At 42.5% G+C, this 20383-nt stretch overlaps 1 protein-coding gene across 3 annotated transcripts in view; it reads right to left on the bottom strand.

Annotated features, from left to right (window-relative positions):
- Positions 1 to 20027, bottom strand: part of KDM4C (lysine demethylase 4C) — a 392853-nt gene extending 372826 nt beyond the window's left edge. For 2 of the 3 annotated variants that reach the window (XR_002823590.1, XM_012554717.2), the window contains exon 1: positions 19890 to 20003. The gene's annotated coding sequence lies outside the window, so the exon portion shown is untranslated. Of the gene's footprint in view, positions 1 to 19889 lie in introns of all 3 variants that reach the window. The other variant, XM_023728605.1, reaches the window with a different exon arrangement.
- Between the last annotated feature and the right edge of the window lie 356 nt (positions 20028 to 20383).

Here is a 20383-nt window from a genome sequence, read left to right as displayed (position 1 = left end):
GGGGAGTGGACAGCCCCATAAAACCAAATGGGACTAATGAGGCACAGCAGTCCAGGGACAAGGGCCAGAAGGCAGAAGGGGACAGGGAAGCTGGTGATAGGGAACCCAAGGTCGAGTACAGATAGTATTGATGTGTTGTGAGGTTGTTAACCATTGTCATAGGGCAACATGTGTACTAACTGTTAAATGAAAAACTATTTTGTTCTGTAAGCCTTCATCTAAAGTGAGAATAGCAGCACAACTGGAAGAGCGTAGTCGATGTCACTGAACTGTGCATGTAGAAATTTTTGAAATTGGCTATGTATATTTTCACCAAAAAAAAAAAGTCCTCCAAGGTCGAGAAGGGAGAGCATTGACATGTTGTGGGGTTGTTAACCAATGTCATAAAACGATATATGTACTACTGTTTCATAAGAAACTATTTGTTCTGTAAGCCTTCACCTGAAGTACAGTAATAAAAATAAAAAAGAAAGAAAAAAAAAAAAAAGGTCACTGAAGTCATTATTCAAAGATCAGGCACTGGCCTACATAAAAACCCATAAGGATTCTTGGGCAGAGGGGCAGTAGTTAGAAATAGGATCAACACAAAAAATTACTTAAAAAATAAGATCTATACACCAGCAACAAACAGGTAAAAACTAAATTGTTTCCACTTTAATAGCAACAAAAATGGTAGGTTTCTAGAATAAATTTTAAGATGTGTAAGTCCTATATGGAAAATACTAAAAACCAGGACAAAATAGTTCAAGGAAACCAAAATAAATAAGACACACCATGTGTGTGGAAAGGCAGAATCGAGTTTGATAAAATGTCAATCCCCTCCCCCCTAATTAATCTATACGGTCAAAGCAAACCTAACAGATTTCTTCAGAAACTCAACAAGCCAATTTTAGAGTTACATGGGACAGCAAAGACACAGACAGTCAACACGCTTCTGGAGAATGAAGTAGTAGGACTTGCCCTACCGGGTATCAAGCCTAGGAGCACTAATATGCAGTAATGTTACAGAGCAGAATTGCTCTGTAGGGTTTTCTTGGCTGTGATCTTTAAGGAAGCAGATTGCCAGACCTTTCTTCTGCAGTGCTCCTAGGTAGGTTCAAACCGCCAACCTTTAGGTTAGTAGTTGAGCACAAACTGTGTCATCTATGGATCTTTTATTATTGATAAAGGGATAGACTAAATGATAGGTGAAACAGGAAAAACCCATTGCCATGAAGTCCATTCCAACTCAAGCAGCCTCCCAAAACAAAACCTCACGCAAATACAGAAACCTGATATATGTCAGAGATGACATTGTTAATCACAATAAATAGTGCTGGATGAATTAATCATGAATAGAGGGAAAACGAAAATGCCTACCATACACCATACCCAGAAATCAATTTCAGGTGCATTAAGGGTTTAAAGTCAAAATCTTACAATTTTTAGACGAAAACACACGAGACTACTTTTAAAGCCTCAGTCTAGAATAAACCAAAAACCAAACCTGGTGCTGTCAAGTCGATTCAGACTCACAGTGACCCTACAGGACACAGTAGAACTGCCCCACAGGGTTTCCAAGGAGCAGCTGGTGGTTTCAAACTGCTGACCTTTTGCTTAGCAGCTGAGCTCTTAACCACTGTGCCAACAGGGCTTCCAGTCTAAAATAGAATTTCTTAAATACCACGCTAAAAACACAAACTAGAAATCTAAGATACAAAATTACGTTAAAATTAAGAGCCGTGGCACTTCAAAAGACAGGCCACAAACCAGGAAATGTTTGTTGCAACATATAACTGACAAAGGATTAGCATTCAGAACATACAAAGAATTTCTACAAATCAAACAGGAAAATGGCGAATTTAAAAATTATTTAAAAATTATTTAAATTTAAAAATAAAAGAGTGGCTCTCAGATAAACTCTGTCTATTCAGAGCTGGGTATCTGGCAGATATTTTCTCAAAATGAATGAAGTGAGCCTGCCACTTCAAGGAAAGCAACTGACTATCTTTGTTGCCAATGATAAAATTCAAGCCCCTGAGCAAAGATTAGAATGTTGGAAAAATCGGATTTACCACTGTGAGTGTGGCAACTTCCCAATACTTAAGACTTTTCCGATGAAATCAGCAGTGATAACAAATCTGCAGGTTTTTTTTTTTTTTTTACATCTTGTATAATGATATATGTCAACATTTGAAAAATCTGTATAACTCAGTGAACCAATATGTAATGTTACAAGATAGGTTTAACAAAAACAAACAAACAAACAAACAAAGTGCAAAATAAATCAGTGGATTTCAATGTGACTGAGTACACAAAATTGTTTGATATGATTAAAAACATTTAAGAAACTACCACCTGTTGAGTTGGAGTACGTTATAGATTGAAACGTGTCCCCCCAAAACACGTATTGAAAAACTAGCCCATAACTGTGGCTGTAATACAATGTTATTAATGTAATGCAGTCAGTCAGTCACTTGAGGTCATACCAATGTAGGGGGGATCCTAATCCTAATCACTTCTCAGTTATGTAAGGAGTAACATGGCTACAGAGAAAGACGTGCATATACTGGGGAAGGCAGACACCATATGAGGGTCCTCTACAAGTCAAGGAAGCAAGGAAACCCTGGGCTACTGACAAGGAAGAAATTTAAAAGGCCAAGACCTTGATGTGGAATTTTAGCCTCCAGAACTGTGAGAAAATAAACTTCTGTTCTTTAAAGCCACCACTTGGCAGTATTTGTTACAGCAGCACTGGAAAAGTAAGGCAGTAGAATATTAAAAAAAATCTTCAATTATAAGGAAAGGTTATTAAAATACTGCTTTTCCAACTATACATAAGACACCAAATTTGTGGTACTTTGTTACCACAGCCTTAGAAAACTAAGATGGATCCTGAGACCAGAAAGCTTAGGACCCATGGCCCGAATGTCTCAGTTCTCAACTGGAGTAATTCTGCCCCCCCTGGGAACACTGGCAATGCCCAAAGATATTGTTTCTCACAACCGGAACAATGCTACTGGCATCTAGTGGGAAGAGACGAGGGATGCTCCTAAACATCTAACAATGCACAGGATGGTCCCTCACAGAGAATTATCTGACCCAAAATGTCAATAGAGCCAAGGGTCAGAAAGCCTGTTTTAGGGTCTAGAGAAACTCTAGCATATATTCAGCAGTGGATATGCATAGTAATGTTCACAGCAGCATTTCTGTAACAGCTAAAAACTCAAAAACAGTTCGAATGTCAATCTACAGGACAATCAATAAATAAATCATAGTATACCCACCGAGTTGAATATTATACAGCAGTGAAAATGAACAAACTAAAACTACTCCCAGAAACACATTCAAGCCCTTAAAATGGAAATAACTTGCTTAGGTCTCCTCCCCTTAGTCTTGTGCTATTCTATAACCAATAGCACAACTATAAATGCCTATATATTTACAGATTAAATGAGCAATCAAGTGTGGCTCCTTTGGTAAAATAATTTTAACTTTAAATAATCATACACTATTACATCAACAATGACTTCATCATTAAAAGGTAATTTGTGCCTCCATGAACAACTGCCACCTTTGCCCTAAGACCAAAAGAACTGGACGACGTCCAGCTACCACTACTGAACATTCTGATCAAAGATTCCATAGAAGAATCCTGATAAAAGGGAAAATATGCAAAACAAAATTTCAAATTCTCATGGAATCCAGATTTCCTGGAACCTTGAGGCTAGATGGACCCCTGAAACTATCGCCCTGAGATAACCTTTAAACCTTAAACCACAAACATCCCCTGACGTCTTCTTAAAACTAAGCAATAGTTTAGCTTAACTAGCAAAGAATGTGTGTCTTCAGCATTGTGCTCTTTCAGTATCAGTCTATATGGCATCAAACAGACAGCTGCAAGATTAGATAGGAAATTTAGGGGGCAGTGAGTTTATGTGAATGGAGAAGGAACACCTCAGAAAAGGAGGGTAAAAATGGTTGCACAACTCAAATTTAATCAGTGTCACTGAATTACACAGGTAGAAATTGTTGAACTGGTGTATGTTCTGCTGTCTATAGTCTCAACGACAACAAAAATAAAATAAATTATATATAAAAAAGTAATTTATGTAAAAACTCATTTGTACACTGGGATAAAATTCTTTTCTCCCTATGTACTCCGACTTTAGTCTGGGAGGAAATGTTGACATAAATGTGTCATTTATGGCAGGTGGAAAGGGGATAAGGACAGGCTGAAAATTTACAAACAGCAGTAATTCTAAATAAGCAATTTGTTTCTTTAGGAAGTGGTTTACAGTATTTCATAAAAACAATTTCTCACACTGCAATGCAGGAAAAATGTCACATCAGATCTTGCAATTAAATCTGCTAAAGGCACAGAGAAGACAGTCAAAAGACAGGAAAAAAAACACAGTAAGTCTAAGTGCAGTCACACTGTGAAATCCTCTTTTAAGAAGGTAGCAGGTTTGGAAAAAAGCTGAAGTAATATAGATAATACTTTACTGTAACACTGAAATAGAAAAGTACCTGATAGACAATGATCCCAAGTTAGGGAAGACATCATCTTAACATTAGGTTCATTTTTTAAGAATAGAAAATACCCACAAGAAATGACCAATATTTTCTTGACTGCTGGACTCTCCTTCCAACGTTATTATTTTACATTTGAAGCCTAAAGTAAGTTCTTATCCACATATAAATACAAACTTCTAAACGTGGAACACAGATGCTTTAAAAGTTATGAAAAGTGCAAAAGTCATCTTAAAAACATGCAAACTTGTATCTGATTATATGAAATCCGTGACCTTATGGAGAAGGGTTAAGTGAGAGAAATTCTGAACAGTAAATGTAGGTTTCTCAAAAAAAAAAAAAAAACCCTTAATTTTCCATTAATTCCAATTCTTAGGAAAAGTACAAAGCCACAATAAAATCTGGCGACACAAGACCAAAAAAGTATGTTATCAATGCCATTTTATCATTGCTTGAATAGAAAAAGAGATTGTTTTCATATGAACATAAATTTAGAAACCGGATTCACTTTCTAAATTTCCTGTTTTTACGATTGATAAGAGTACACAAGGCAACCAAAGAAAGGGATTTTGACAGTTTCCAAAAGTTGCATCTCACATGATTACTAAAAGTCATCTGGGGTTGGATGGTCTTCCGGGAGGCCTACTGAAAGGGGAAGCGCTTTCCCGCACGGCCAGGGCTACTAGAGTCTCCTAGATCCTGCGGCGCCGGGCGCTCGGCACCTGCTGCCGCGTCTGCGCAGGCGCCATCATCGCCGCCAGTCGACCGTGGGCGCAGGGCGCCTAGCCGGGCTCAGCCGCGGGTCCGGGCTCAGACACAGGGCTGGCTCAGCTCCCCGCCCGGCAGCCGGACCCTAGGCGACTTCCGGATGGCCGTGCTCACATGCCCGTGCACTCCCTGGGGCCGGCTCCGCACCAGGGCGGAAACCCCCATCAGAGTCGCTTCCACCCGCTCCACCATGAAACCCACGTCACTTTTACATTTGAGATCACTAGGCTTCTTAGGGAAGGAGCCCTAGAGGCACGGTGGTTAAGAGCTCCGCTGCTAACCAAAAGGTAGGGGGTACCACCCCTCCAGGCGCTGAGTGGGAGAAAGATGTGGCAGACTGCTTCCATAAACATTACAGTCTTGAACCCCTATAGGGCAGTTCTACTCTGTCCCACAGACTTGCTATGAGTCAGAATCAACTGGAGGATGGCAGTGGATTTGGGTTTAGGCTAAGTAGGCCTACCAGAATGAACTCATGGGCAGCCATATAAATTACTTGTGCTTCATTTCAAACATAAAAATGACACCTAAACTTTGAAATGGTTTCAAAACATTTAAAGGCAATTTAAGGTGTACACTCTGAATTTATTCCAAAGAGTCACAATCACACAAACATACAGGACCACCCTACAAGATATCAGCTATACTGCAAAAAAATAAAAGGGAGGTGGGGGCTGGGGTTGCATACTATTACCAGACACAGTGTGATGGTCCTTGTTGTGTCATTATTAATGAATGTGACAAACACTATTTTAAAGAAGTATGTCGATTTGTACGTTTTGGTAACTGTTCAAAACACCAAGCTTGAGAGAAACCTGTCATAGGACAGAGTAAAACTGCCCCCATACGTAGGGTTTCCAAGTAACGACTGGTGGATTCGAACTGCTGCTGAAGGTTTGGTTAGCAGCGAAGCTCTTAACCACTGCGCCACCAGGGCCCCTCATTATAAAGTAAGAGTTTTAATAAATACAAGACCAACCTTCATCAGTATCCATGGAAAACCCAAAAACTCTACCTAGGCCACGTTCTGTTGACTGGCTTCATAATTTTGCTTTGTTGTTAATAGCAAGACAAACGTTTCCATTTGCTGTCTTTCCCCTTTTGCTGGTCTTTCGTGGAGGCACCGACCATCTGCACAAACTCCATTAACAGTATAATCCTGAGAGCTATCCTCACTGACAACTCGTTGAATACTAACAATCTTATTTAAATGAGCCTTTAAAAAATCTTGCATTTGCTTGGCTCTTAATTGTGCTTTAACATGCTTCATTGACATTTTTAAAAGTTCCCCTGAGAGGTTAGCCAGATGTGATTATTCCCATTTGAGAGATGATGAAACTGAGGCTCAGCAATGGAAATCACCTCCTTAAGGTCAGAGAGCAAGTAGATGCAATCAATCAACTGACCCGGGCCCAGACCCAGGCCCCAAACATAGCTGACACTTTGCTAGGCTTCCCAGCTGCCACAGATAAACAAACCAAAGTCCACAAAATGAAGAATAAGTTGCAGCACCAAGCCCAGACGGGTTCTCAGGGGAATTCTAAATTTTTAAGAAACAAAATCCAATGTTATTTAAGCTGTTCTAGAACACAGGAGGAAATAAAAAAGGTCAGCTTAGAAATCCTTTCTTAAGAAGCAAGCAAAGCTTAAATGGATAATAAAACTTAACAAAAGGCTCAAGAAAAATACAGACCAATTTTATTTATAAGTATTGATGAAAATTATTTTTTGAATGAGTAAGCAAAATTCAGAAGTACATTAAAATAATAAATTATGAACAGTTTATTCCAGGAATACAAGAATTGTTCAAGATTAGGATATTTGTTATATAATTGTTTGTGAGTGTGTATGTATGAGTAAACAAACACACATATAAATAAATGTACATATGAACATACACATATGTTCTAGCTCTGTACATTGAGAAGGCCTGGGAACAAAGACATCCCAATGGCAATAAGCACTTAGATCTTGGTTTCTAAATATCTGGGGTTGAGAAAGTTCAAGCTGAGCCTTGATAACCCACTGTGCCAGAAAGGAAGGAAGTGCTCTGAGAATAGGCCATGTCAAAAGTACAAAGAACCCACTCGGGCGGGTTCCCATGGGCCAAGCCTACGACAATTTGAACATCAATGCAAATAACAATATTAATGTACGATAACTCACTGAATGACACAGGAAACCTTTAGCCCAAACTGACAAAAATAAGTTAATCAATAAATTGAAAGCCTGATTGGGAACCGGATATTTATATAGTTTTTCAAAAGAAAAAAGAGTAACTTTAGAAAAGAGAAGCATAGATAATTCTGCCTCAATCAAGCTATCAAAGTAAACATTACCAGTAACAGGACAAAATGAAATTGTGCGCGACCTGACCGGACGCAAAGAAAAGAACCTAGCATCACCTCTGTGATATTCCTGCCAAAGATGCTTCATGAATCTAATCATGAGGAAACATCACACAAACCAAAATGAAGGAATAGTCTACAAAGCAACTCGCCTGTAATCTTCAAAAGCGTCAAGACCATGGAAATCAAAAAAGCCTGAGGAATTGTTTGAGACTGAAGGGTACTAAAGAGACTGAAAAAGAAAATGCAGTGTGTCCTTCTGGACTGGATATTTTTGATACAAAGACCTTTACTATGTTGCAGTTTGTTAGTTGCCTTCCAGTCAATTCCAACTCACAGCGAAGCCATAGGTGCAGAGTAGAACTGCTCCATAGGGTTTTTAGGGCTGTGGCCTTTTGAAAGAAGATCACCAGACCTGTCTTCCAAGCCATCCTGGATGGGTTTGGACAGCCAACCTTTTTGGCTAGTAGTTAAGCACTTAAACCATTTGAACCACCCAGGGACTCCCATGTTGTTGTTACGTGCTATTGAGTCGGCTCCGACTCATAGCAACCCTATATACAACAGAAGGAAACCCTGCCCAGTCCTGCGCCATCCTCATGATCGTTGTTATACTTGGGCCCATTGTTGCAGCCACTGTGTCAATCCACCTCATTGAGGGTCTTCTTTTTCACTGACCCTCCAATTTACCAAGCATGATGTCATTTCTCCAGGGACTAGTCCCTCCTGTTAACATGTCCAAAGTATGTGAGGATGAAGTCTCGCCATCCTTGCTTCTTACGAGCATTCTGGCTCTACTTCTTCCAAGACTTTTGTTCACTCCTCTGGCAGTCCATGGTATATTCAATATTCTTCACCAACACCATAATTCAAAGGCGTCAATTCTCCTTCAGTCTTCCTTATTCATCGTCCAGCTTTTGCATGCATATGAGGGGATTGAAAACACCTTGGACTGGGTCAGGCGCACCTGTCTTCAAGGTGACATGTTTGCTTTTAAAACTTTAAAGAGGTCTTTTGCAGCAGATCTGCCAGTGCAATGTGTCGTTGATTTCTTGACTGCTGCTTCCACGGGTACTGATTTTGGATCCAAGTAAAATGAAATCCTTGACAACTTCAGTCTTCTCTCCATTTATCATGATGTTGCTTATTGGTCAGTTTTGAGGATTTCTGTTTTCATTATGTTGAAGTGTAATTCATACTGAATGCTGTGGTCTTTGATCTTCATCAGTAAATGCTTCAAGTCCTCTTCACTTTCAGCAAGCAAGGTTGTGTCATCTGCATAAACGCAGGTTGTTAACGAGTCTTCCTCCAATTCTGATGCGCATTCTTCTTCATATGGGAGTCCCATAGCAAATGGCAAAACGTGAAGGGTCTAAGGATGGGATGATAGCAATGGGCCAGTGTTAATTTCCTGATTTTGATGGCTGTACAGCCTAGAAAACCCTACAGGGCAGTTCTACTCTGTCACATGGGGTCCCCGTGTTGGAATCGACTCGAGGGCACCCAACAACTACAACAACTGTGGTTATGTAGGAAAATGCCTTTAGTTGGAAACACTCACTAAGTATCGAGGGTGATAGGGCATGAAGGCAAGTTACTCTCACATTTTTCGGTGAAATAAAAGTTCTCTGCACTGTAATTATAACTTTTCTACAAGTATGATACTATTTTTAAGAAAAATTAAATTATTTTAAGAATATTAAAGGAATAAATTTAAGAAATGCACAAGATTCATGTAAAGATACCTTAAACATAAGATATACCATATTCTTGGGCAGAAAAACGCAACATCTTAAATAAGTTAATCAATAAATCAAACACATTCCTCATAAAAGTATCAATAGGTTTTCGGCACTAGACATATTACTCCTAAAGTCAAACTTAATGAGGAAAAATAAACAAGAGCCCAGGAAAAAACTGTGAAAACATAAAGCTACAACTAAAACACTGAAGTAATGGTACATAAATAGAAAGACCACTGTTTAGAAATAGAATCCGCCTAAACGACTTTCAATATTGCACTGGTCAAATAAATTATGATACACGCATACAAAGAAATGCCGTACAATCATTTTAAAAAGAGGGTATTGTACACATACTAATATTTTAAAAATCATCTCCAAGTGACACTGTTAAATGAAAAAATATTCACAACAGTAAATATAGATACTACCATTTATGTAAAAACATACATACATACACATACCTACGCTTATATAGAGTATCTCTGGAAAGGTATAAAAGAAACTGTTTAACAGTTTGACCAGAGGGAGGGAACTGGCTGTCTGAAGACCAAAGATAAGAATATATTCTGTACTTTTTCTCCTTCCCTGGGTGATGCAAACAGCTAACACACTCGGCTGCTAACCAAAAGATCGAAGGTAAAAAAAAGGTTGGAGGTTCAACTCTACCCAGGAGTGCCTCAAAATAAAGGCCTGGCGATCTACTTCTACTCTGACGCACATGGGGTCACTGTGAGTCAGAATCAACTCAACAGCAACTGATAAACTCTTTTAATATCATCTGAATTTTCTATCTTTTATATGGTGGTGCAAACAGCCCTAGCAGTCCGGTGGTTAAGTACTCTGCTGCCATCCCAAAGGTGAGCAGTTCAACCCCAATAGCTGCTCTGCGGGAGAAAGATGTGGCAGTCGGCTTCCGTAAAGACTTACAGCCTTGGAAACCCTGTGGGGCAGTTCTACTCTGTCCTACTGGGTCGCTAAGAGTCGGAATCCACTCAACAGCAACGGGTTTGGTTTTCGGGTATATGTATTGCCAAGTCAAAAATAAATAAAATTGTTAAAGAAAGAAAAAATGAATTCACCAACTTCAGGGCCAGATTCTTACCGAGAATGAGAGCTGTCTGAATGTCACAGGGCCTGTACTGAGGGGCTGCACTATAGTGCCCAAACTTCCCAGGGAGGGTTTCTTTTGAAAGTTAAACAGATAAACACAAAATGGGTTTTTGAGCGACCTATCAAAAAAGTCTATACCATCAGCCACCCACTCAGGGGGATGCCTGTGGCTGTGGTAAGCCCCTGATGGACTCGGAAAATGGAACAGAAACAACAAGACACCAGTGTTCAACCAGAGACCAAGATATGTCCTCGGGATTAGAATTGAAGCAACTGTCTGGTGACAAAACAAGTTAAAATACATAGATAAAGGAGGAACCAAACTGAAGGAATATGTCTGCTTCTGGCACCTCGTTCAACTGGAGAAAACACACTGGCAGGAAAAGCTGTTCTGAGGAGCAAAGGTGTGTACTCTGGAGGGCCTGGAAGAGCCCAGCAGCTGCTACAGCTCCTGTGCAGGTGACTCAGCACTCCCCATCCATCTCCATCTGCTGGGACCTGCCTGTCACAAACTCACATGAGGAGACCAGAGGGAAAGAACTGGCTGTCTGGGACCAAGACACACAAGGATTGAAGAGGAGGCACATGTGCTTTGGACATGGGTCCCAGTACTTCTGGCTGTCTGGGACCAAGACACACAAGGATTGAAGAGGAGGCACATGTGCTTTGGACATGGGTCCCAGTACTTCTGGCTGTCTGGGACCAAGACACACAAGGATTGAAGAGGAGGCACATGTTCTTTGGACATGGGTCCCAGTACTTCTTGTGATGACAGTGTGTGACACTGAGGACATCAGTCCCCCAGTACCTGGTGCACTCCAGATCCAGTGGAAAAATTCCAACTTCTGAACCTGCCAAGCAGAAAATGAGGACTACAAAGTCCCCTAAAAATGCTGCCCCTCCATGCACACCTCAAAAGGCCCAATCCACGCAGCCAGCCTCGCTTTGACAATTCTCTAACTTCAAAGATCTTCCCATTTTCCTTGTTATCTTTACACAGCACTAAAAGATGTTTCTTTCACTCTTTCAAATGATTATTCCAACAGACATCAACACCCTTGAATACAGTTACTCACCTAGTTATAAATCTGCCTGCTTTTTACCATTAACCTATCAAAGTCCTCCTTCATAAGAATGTCATGAGAAACATTATCAAATACCTTGCTGAAATCCAAGCGCTCAGCGTCTGCTGTAACAGACATCTATTATACCCGTCAAAAGAAACAAAGGATACGACGCTCTTCCATCATGGTAGTGATTATCAAACCCAGGCCAGTGCCCTGTGCCCCCTCCTTTCCTAAACATGCACAAGCCATCCCTATAACAGCATCTTCTACAGTCTCAGATCATTTGTTAAATCTTTCGATTAAAAAAATCAGAACCATAAAAAAAGAAGTTTTCCCATTCCTTTTCCGATAAATAGCAAGTCACTATTAGGAATGATAGCTGCTTTATACAGTTATCAAATACATTTTCAGAATTTTTAATATAATCTACTAAGACTTGAGTGTTAAATCACTAAAGAATTTCAAACAGAAATCTCAGGAAAACTTACTGCTGATTACACATTTAAACTATCACTGTGCCTTGGTGGGACAGTGGTTAAGACCTCAGCTGCTAACCAAAAGGTCAGCAGTTCAAATCCACCATCCACTCCTTGGAAACCCTATGGTGCAGTTCTACTATGTCCCATAGGGTCACTATGCATTGGAATCGACTCGACAGCAACGGGTATGTTTCCTTCAATTTCATCCATTTTCCAAATATTTAACAGAAAAAGGCTATCACCATCTAAACACCCCTTAATTCACCCAAAACCCTCTCCTGCCCCTTCAACTCATGCCAGATGATAAGGCTTTCCAAATACTCGAGCTCTGAGCAACCGTAAGTGAACATACATTGTGAGCATGCTTGAGCAGGGCAAGGAGAGACGGAGCACTTATTACAGCATGAGAATGAAAAGAAAGGCTGGAAAACAAGCTAGGAGCAGAAACATGGGCCACCATGCAGTCCAGAAGTGCTTGTCATGATGGCAGGACAGATGTCACACCTGGCCAGCGGTCCTCAAAGCACAACCACTAGAAACCTGGGCTCTGTCACCAAGTTTTAATAGAAGTGCCATTTTTCCTATTTGCAAATACATAGGTTAATGGATACGAAATTTGTTTTTTTATCTGAGTCTTTATGATTATAAATGCAATAATTTTCACTGGCAAAAACCATTTTTCATCACAAGAAGCAGAGACTATATACAACAGCAGAACTAAAAAAAAAAAGTGCATATGCATCTTCTACTGCAAAGTCACAGTAAAAGAAACTGCCTTTTAAATATATAACATAAAAAACAATATAATAAAAATCACTGATATCCTAACAAATGACACTGGAAGCTACTGGCGGCTTCTGAAAAACCAAAAAATAACTCATCCTGTGAGGCTCTGATGTGACTGAAGGGCGATGGGGGCTGTACCTGCATTCTGTTGCAAAATAGGTCACCAAAAAGGTTTTAATGAACAATACCTAATAACGGAAAATAAAAATTACCGGTAAACCCACCACCAAGATCGATAAAAGTTAACGCTCTGGTGTATTTTTTCTAAATATATACACATTTATAAACATGTTCAGCACAACTGGGATCCTACTATGCATACACTTCTATATGTTGCTTTTTTTCGTTAAATATGGAAGGCTTGAAATTTTCCAGTGTTTTTAAATCTTCTTCCAAGTTCTGAATACCACTACATAGTGCTCAGTTAAAAGAGCTCTTTTGTTAGGCGCTTAGGTTATATGCAATATTTAGTTAGCAAAACAGATTAGAAAAATATCAGTATTTCATGGTGGAGCCAAACAGCACCAAGCCTCGCAGGGGTTCTTTCTGGGAAGTGACATGGTATGAGAACCACAGCCCTAGTGATTTGGTGAATGGTACCCTTATTTAGCCTGGCTCTGTAATTCACACATTCACACTTACTGGTTTGCCTTGAGCTCTGTTATCATTTTTACCATTTTGTTTGGTTTCTCACAAATTGGGAAAACAAAACTGAGGAGCGGTCAGCCTAAAAACTCAGTGACTGACCACATACCTGAACGAGCTCAGCCAACGTAGGGTGGAAGAATCCTGGTATTAGAGTTCAGAGTGGCCCAGAGAAAGCTGCAAGGTTCCTACCTAAGGAAGAGTCTCCTAAGGGAGAGTCAGGGTTAGATTTTTCTCACCTGACCTTAGTAACGCTCGGCTGGGGAACGACCTTAGACCAGACCGGAACCTCTACCTGGGACTATCTTTCAGCAATAGTCATTTTCTTCCATGGGGGTGGGGGGTAGATCCAGGTATACTTGCACTTGTCATTGTGTTGCAAAGAAGGGGGGAGGGGCTGGTGCACTGTAAGCACTGTCCCCATACTGCCTTAGAGCAGCGGTGTTCTGAAGCAGAGATCTACCCAGTTTAGTGGGTTTGATCAGTGTTTTTATAATATGTGATCTAAAACAAAATAGAAAATGTCAGAGTACAGAACAGGTGGTAAAGTATTGTTTTATGAAATTTTTGCTTCAGTTTTGTTTGTGTGTGTGTGTGTGTGTGTGTGTGTGTGTGTGTGTGTGTGTGTCCTGGATTAATTAAATTTCCTTAATCTTTTCATATAAGTAGAAGTCATTAATTTGTACAAATGACTATTGAGTGCCTACACTGTGGTGCTAGTGATACAACAGTGATCAACAACATTTATAGAATCCTTACAAGGAGCCCTGGTGGTTCAGGGCTTAAGTGCTCAGCTGCTAACCTAAAAGTTGCCGGTTCAAACTCGCCCAGCGCCTCGGCAGGAGAAAAGACCTGGCCATCTGCTCCCATAAAGATTTCAGCCTAGGACACCCTACGGGGCAGTTCTACTCTATCCTATAGGGTCGCTACGAGTCAGAATTGACTCCACAGCACCCAACAACAACAGAATCCTTACAGTTTAGGGGCAAAGGATCAAATTATCACATAAGCACACAATCATAATCTGCTCTATATGCTATGGAAGGGAAAGTCTGGGGAAGTGCTTGGGAGAGAAAGAGATCATGCAGGAATTGTAGCTGTCCAGAGGGCAATGAGAATGATCCGATTTGCATTTTAAAGGTCCTCAGGTAGAGAAGAGGGAGGGAGGCAGCGGTGGGTGGACACAGGAAGAGCAGGGTTACAGTGATGGTCCAGGAGAAATGCGTGGTGGCTTGGACTGGGATGACGGACTGAAACAGACGAGAAGTGGGCGGAGCCAATATAGATTTTGGAAGCAGAAGTGACCAGGGTCAGAGACAGTTTGGATTTCGGGGCTGAGGAATCATGAGGTGTCAGGGATAACCCGAGTGAGCAAAGAAGGGATGAGATGCAAGAGAAACCCAGAGGAGCAGAGTAGAGAGGGAGGCTCAGAGATCTGTTACAGTTAACAAGCAGAGATGCCAAATTATGACCTGGAATTCGATGGAGATATATTAAAAAGAAAAAAAAAAAAAAGGAGGTCATCAGCAGTAGGGCTTTGATGACACATTATTCTGCTCTTTAAATATGCACTCACAGTTCATACATAATAAATACAAATTAAGAAAAATCTACCATAAATTTTAAACATTCTGTGAAGCCGTAATTCAGAAATACCACAGTAACTGAAGCCACTGTATATTTAAAAGTATAAAGCAACAGTGTAACAAAACATTCACTCTTAATCACCTTTCATCGATTTGTGTAGAATGACTCCACCATGGAAGGGAACTTGTCTATCTTGTTCACTGTAGTCTGCTAGGCATCTAAAGCAGTGCATGGCATGTAGGAGGCATTTAAACATCTAATGAAGAAATTCATCCACTACTAGGCAGAACAAGTCAGCCAGTAAAAGGAGACAAACAGCAAACAACAAGCAACTGTGCAAGGGAAAACTCGGTACTATTAGACATACAAACGCACTAATCGAGATGTTTCTCAGGGAAAAAGCGGAAACGGGATATTCAGCACATGCTCACTCTCAGATGCTAGATTCTATTCCCTCACCATCAGCTTCATTTCAATACCAGAAATTCCATCTCTGGAAATAAGCATCCTCATCCTTCTCCAAGTTTCCTAGTGCTATGAAAAAGAATCAAAACGGTGTAAGACCTTGACGCTGAAACTACACGAAAATCTCATCTAGGTTATTAAAACAAGAAAGGTTAGAAGGAAATTCGTCAAAATGAAAATAGCCATTACTGATGATTTTTCTTTTTCCTCTATATTCTCCTCTTTTCCAGATTTTCTAACAAATGTATATTCTCATTAACCTTTTTTTCCCCTGCTCACAAAGGTAACACTGACTCATAGCAGAAAATTCAGAAAGCACAAAGCAGGCAAATTACCTGCAAGTCCATCACTCAGAAGTAACCCGTTAGTACTTTGGTGTGGACCTTTACGTATGCATACATGGGAGTAGGGAGGGAAGAGATACACAATTAAGGGCACATAAAGGAGATGACAGACTGCTGCTGGGGCAAGTGTGCAGGATTCAGGGAAGACTAACCTGAAGTGGAAGGAGCCCTGGTGGTGCGACGGTGAAGCGCTCGACTGCTAACTGAAGGGTTGGTGGTTCGAACCCACCCAGTGGCTCTGTCTAGGAAACCCGCTGGGGCAGTTCTACCCTGTCATACGGGGTCGCTATGAGTGGGAAACAACTTGAAGGCACCCAACAGTAACTTGAAGAGGAGACAAGTGAGCCGAGCTCCCTGAAAGATGAGTGCAAACTAGCCAGAGCAAGAAGCAGGGATGGGGCAGCAATCTAGGCAGAGGGCAGCAGAGCATGAGCAGGACACAGAACATGACCCATCAGGGACCGTGAGCACGTGAGGGGAGAGACATGGGTTTGATGGGAAGGAAGAGATTGGTTGAGCAAAGCTTTACAGGCCAGAGGTGAGAGTTAGGACCAGTCCTCGGGGAAAAAAATGACGAGAGGCCAAGGGGGAGCAAGGCGGTTCCTTAAAGGGATGAGTCCCACGGCTTAGGTGGGGGAAAGGATTAGGCCCCACAAGTGTGGATTTAAACAGATCAGCATTCTTCTCCAGAATACCAGCAGCTCCCAAAAGGTGGGGAGGGAAGCCATAGGGGAATCTCTGGAGGATAGGGAAGTAAAAAGCTAATGAACCAGTATTTTAAATTTATTATTTTATGGAACCAGATTGCCATATCTTTCTCCTGCGGAGCAACTGGTGGGTTCCAACCGCCAACCTTTCAGTTAGCAGCCAAGCGCTTAACCATTGTGCCACCAGGGCTCCTTATATTTACATTATAGACTCCACAAAACCTGCCAAATTGGTAGGGATAAAGAAGATACAGTGACTTTAACTATAGCACACCTCCCCGTAATTCATATCAGAAGTAGATGTGGGGGAGAGCATTAAATATTAATATTTACCAAAAGGGAACATAAATTTTAAAAGATTGAGACCTGCCTTAGACACTTAGCGTGATAACAGCACAGAATGTACCTGTTTTATCACTATATTCCCAAATAAATGAATATAAAACGAACAAATAAGTATCAACGGCATTAACATAAACTGCATGAAAGCTGGTTGAAGTGCTCGGCTGCTAACCAAAAACACTGGTGGTTCAAACTCACCAGACACTCTACAGAAGAAAGATGTGGCAGTCTGCTTCCATAAAGATCTACAGCCTTAGAAGCCCTGTAGGGCAGTTCTCTGCCCTACAGGGTCGCTATGAGTCTAACTGACTCCATGGCAGCGAGTATGAAAGCTAACAGAAAGGGATGATCTTAATGGCATCCAGAAAAAAACATAGCACAGTCCACAGGACAAAGCCTCACACAGAGAATTCTGGTCTCTGGAGTAGTGAGCTTGGTAATGGAGCAGAGAAGGGTTGGCAGGCCTCTCTAAGGCCTGGAGAAACTATCCCACAAACTAACCATCTCTCCTAGCTCGCTCATTCATTCATTCAAGAAATTCCACTCCTAGGTATATACTCAAGAGAAAAGAAAGCATATGTCCACACAAAAACGTGTAAATGAACGTGCATAGCAGCATTATTCATAATAAAAAGTGGAAACAACCCAAATGTCAACTGATGAACGGATAAATAAAATGTGATAAATCTGCACAATGGAATAGTATTCAGCATAAAAAAGGAATGAAGTACTGATGGCATGCTACAACATGAATGAATCTTGAAAACATACTAAATGAAAGACGCCAGACATAAAAGGTCACATACTATATGACCCTATTTATACGAAAAGCCCACAATACGCGTATCTATTTAAACAGAAGACGTACAACCAGAATGTTCCTTAGAAGGGAGGATGGCGAGACTCTGACTCATTTGCATTGGATACCTCATCAGGAAAGACCAATTCCTAGAAAAGGACATCATGCTTGGTAAAGTAGAGAGGGTCAGCAAAAGTGAGAGAAACCCTCAATGAGACGGACGGACACAAGAGACTCAAACTGAAGATAGCACAGGGCCAGGCAACGTTTCCTTGTTATACATAAGGTCACCGTGACTGAAAGGGTACTTGGGAACTAAGAACAACATTGAGACACCAAGTAGACTCGTAGTTCCCTGGGGCTGGAGGAAAACAAGGAAAGACTGCCAATGGGCTCTGGGTTTCCTTCTGGAGTGATAAAACTGATCATGGTGATGGTTGCACAATTCTGTGCATCTGGACTGTACACTTTAAATAGATGTATTTGCATGGTATGTAAACTATATCTCAATAAAGGGGTTATTAAAAAGAGAGGATGTTTTGAGCACCTCGGGGTCCTATGGCAAGTTACTGGAAATACAGTAAGACAAAGAAAGAAAGACACAGAACCTGCCCTCAAGACGCTAATGTTTTGCTAGGGAAGAAAAGCCAGTCAACAGACGATTACAAAACAAGGAGAAAAGCAAACAGGATTCACAAACGATACCTGGCGTAGCCCTGGGTGGTTCAGAGTTGTCCAGAAGAGAACTCAATTTACCATATTTTCATCCATAAACTAACATTCAAACCCAAGGAACTCTATTTAAAAATTAAGTTCCTATTCAGCTAATTTTTTTCATTCTTATAGAACGGTTAGTGGGGTTTTTTTTAAGTATTTGTACACGTACAAGGTTTAAAGTATATGTTTTTAACTTTAGAAAACCAATCCATTAAAGTCTGTTAATAAAGTGAAACAAGGCTCCCATTTAAATATTATTGTTTCCAAATCCGTGGGGTTGGTGTAAAGATCGTGGGCAAACTTTTCGTAACACCTTAAACTGGGAGGAGAACTTGAGCAACCGTTGTAACGGAGAATCGAGGGCTACATAGTAAAAATGAACCTTCAAGAACTACAGTCTCTGATTTTCAGCCACAACACTTGGAAATTAGAATACTGGTAACCGCTGCCATAGGCAGTGAAGCCGAATTCCTCCGGGTTCAAATAAAAAAAATACCGTAAACTCAAGTGGATGAAAGAGGACAAAGTTTGGGCGAACCTTGGTGGACCGCGCCTGCCAGAAAATTTCCCTGGAATCAAGACTGGACCGACTGCAACTTTTAACACATACTTTCGAAGCAGTGCTGGATAAATCGCCTCGCCGGAGTAGTTTACCAAGTGCTCAAAAAGTTCGCTCCCTCTCCTTTGGGAGGGGGAACGTGACTAAATTCCCCCGAGCATCGCCCACAACCAAAGCCAACCCGGTGCAGACGCGCACGGCACACAGAGGAACTGGTACCAAGTCCACGCAGAAAGCATTCAAACCGAGTCCTGCAGGTTTCATTGGCTGGGCCACGAAGTAAACCCCCAGCTCCAGTCCGGAGCCCCAGCCCGCCAGGCTCCCTCCTCCACATCCCCCGCCCACGCACCCAAACCCCACTCGCATTTATTAAGCACCCAGTGTCTACGCCGCATCGGGGCTCCAAGCATTGCAGGAAGAAATGGCCCCGTGCCGGAGGCGAGAAAAACCGCAAGGATGAAGTCGGGAAGGGGACGGCCGCCTGCGGTGGGGTGCTCGAGAGAGGCACCCCGGCCTCACCTCGCGGGTCGTGAGTCCCTGGCGGGGAGGCCCCGAGTGCGCACCAGGCCCGGTCTCTCCGGAGTGCGCCGCAGTCCGGGTGGGGAGGACAAGGGAAGGAATCGGCATGCCCCGGCCACCCGCACGCGCCTCCACCCCGAGGAGCGCGACCCCGGCCCCCGCCCCCGAGAGTGACCGGCGCGGGGACCGAACCCGTGGAGGGCCAGGGCGGCTGTCACCGACTACGCCTCCCGTGCCGCCGCCGCACTCCCGCCGCAGCATTACATCGCGGCAGCACAAGCTGAGCGCCCCGGGCGCCGCGCCCCTGTGACCCGCGCCGAGGGGGCTGCGCTGGGACCACCGCCGGCCCCTCCCCCACCACCACCCCACACCGCCGGGGAAAGCAGTTACCTGGCGCGCGGACAGGGACGCAGGCGTGACCTAGCGGAGGACGACGAGAAGGAAGACGGTGGCCTCTGTCCCCAGGAGATTTGGGAAATTTGGGAGACTTGTTCCGCACTGGGTGACAGCTGTTCGCTGCGCAAGCGCAGAGGGCCCCGGGACCGCTCGCTCTGCCGCTCCGCACCCGCCCGACCAGGGGGTGGGCGCGCGCACGGCGCAGGCCGGCTCCCCCGTCGTGGGGGCGCGCGCGCCGTCACGTGACCGCGGGGCGCGGCGCTTAGCGAGTCACGTGACTTCCAGCAGCTTAAAGGTGCACGGCACCTTCTCACTGTCGGCTCAGTCTTCCGCGTTGTGCTTGGCGCAGGCTCGCTGGAGCGCATCTCCTCGCTGTCTGGAGATGAGCATGCCCCTTCTTCTCAGAGGGAAACACACTTGAGCGAAAGGACGGAAGGAACAGGTGCACAAAACCCCACCAGGAATTGGTCACTGGGTTCCCATGGGGC

The sequence above is a fragment of the Trichechus manatus genome, unplaced genomic scaffold (genome assembly GCF_000243295.1).
Source record: "Trichechus manatus latirostris isolate Lorelei unplaced genomic scaffold, TriManLat1.0 scaffold00025, whole genome shotgun sequence".
NCBI lineage: Eukaryota > Metazoa > Chordata > Mammalia > Sirenia > Trichechidae > Trichechus > Trichechus manatus.
The sequence above is the reverse complement of the archived record's forward strand: the minus strand, read 5'-3'. Positions and strand labels throughout refer to the sequence as shown.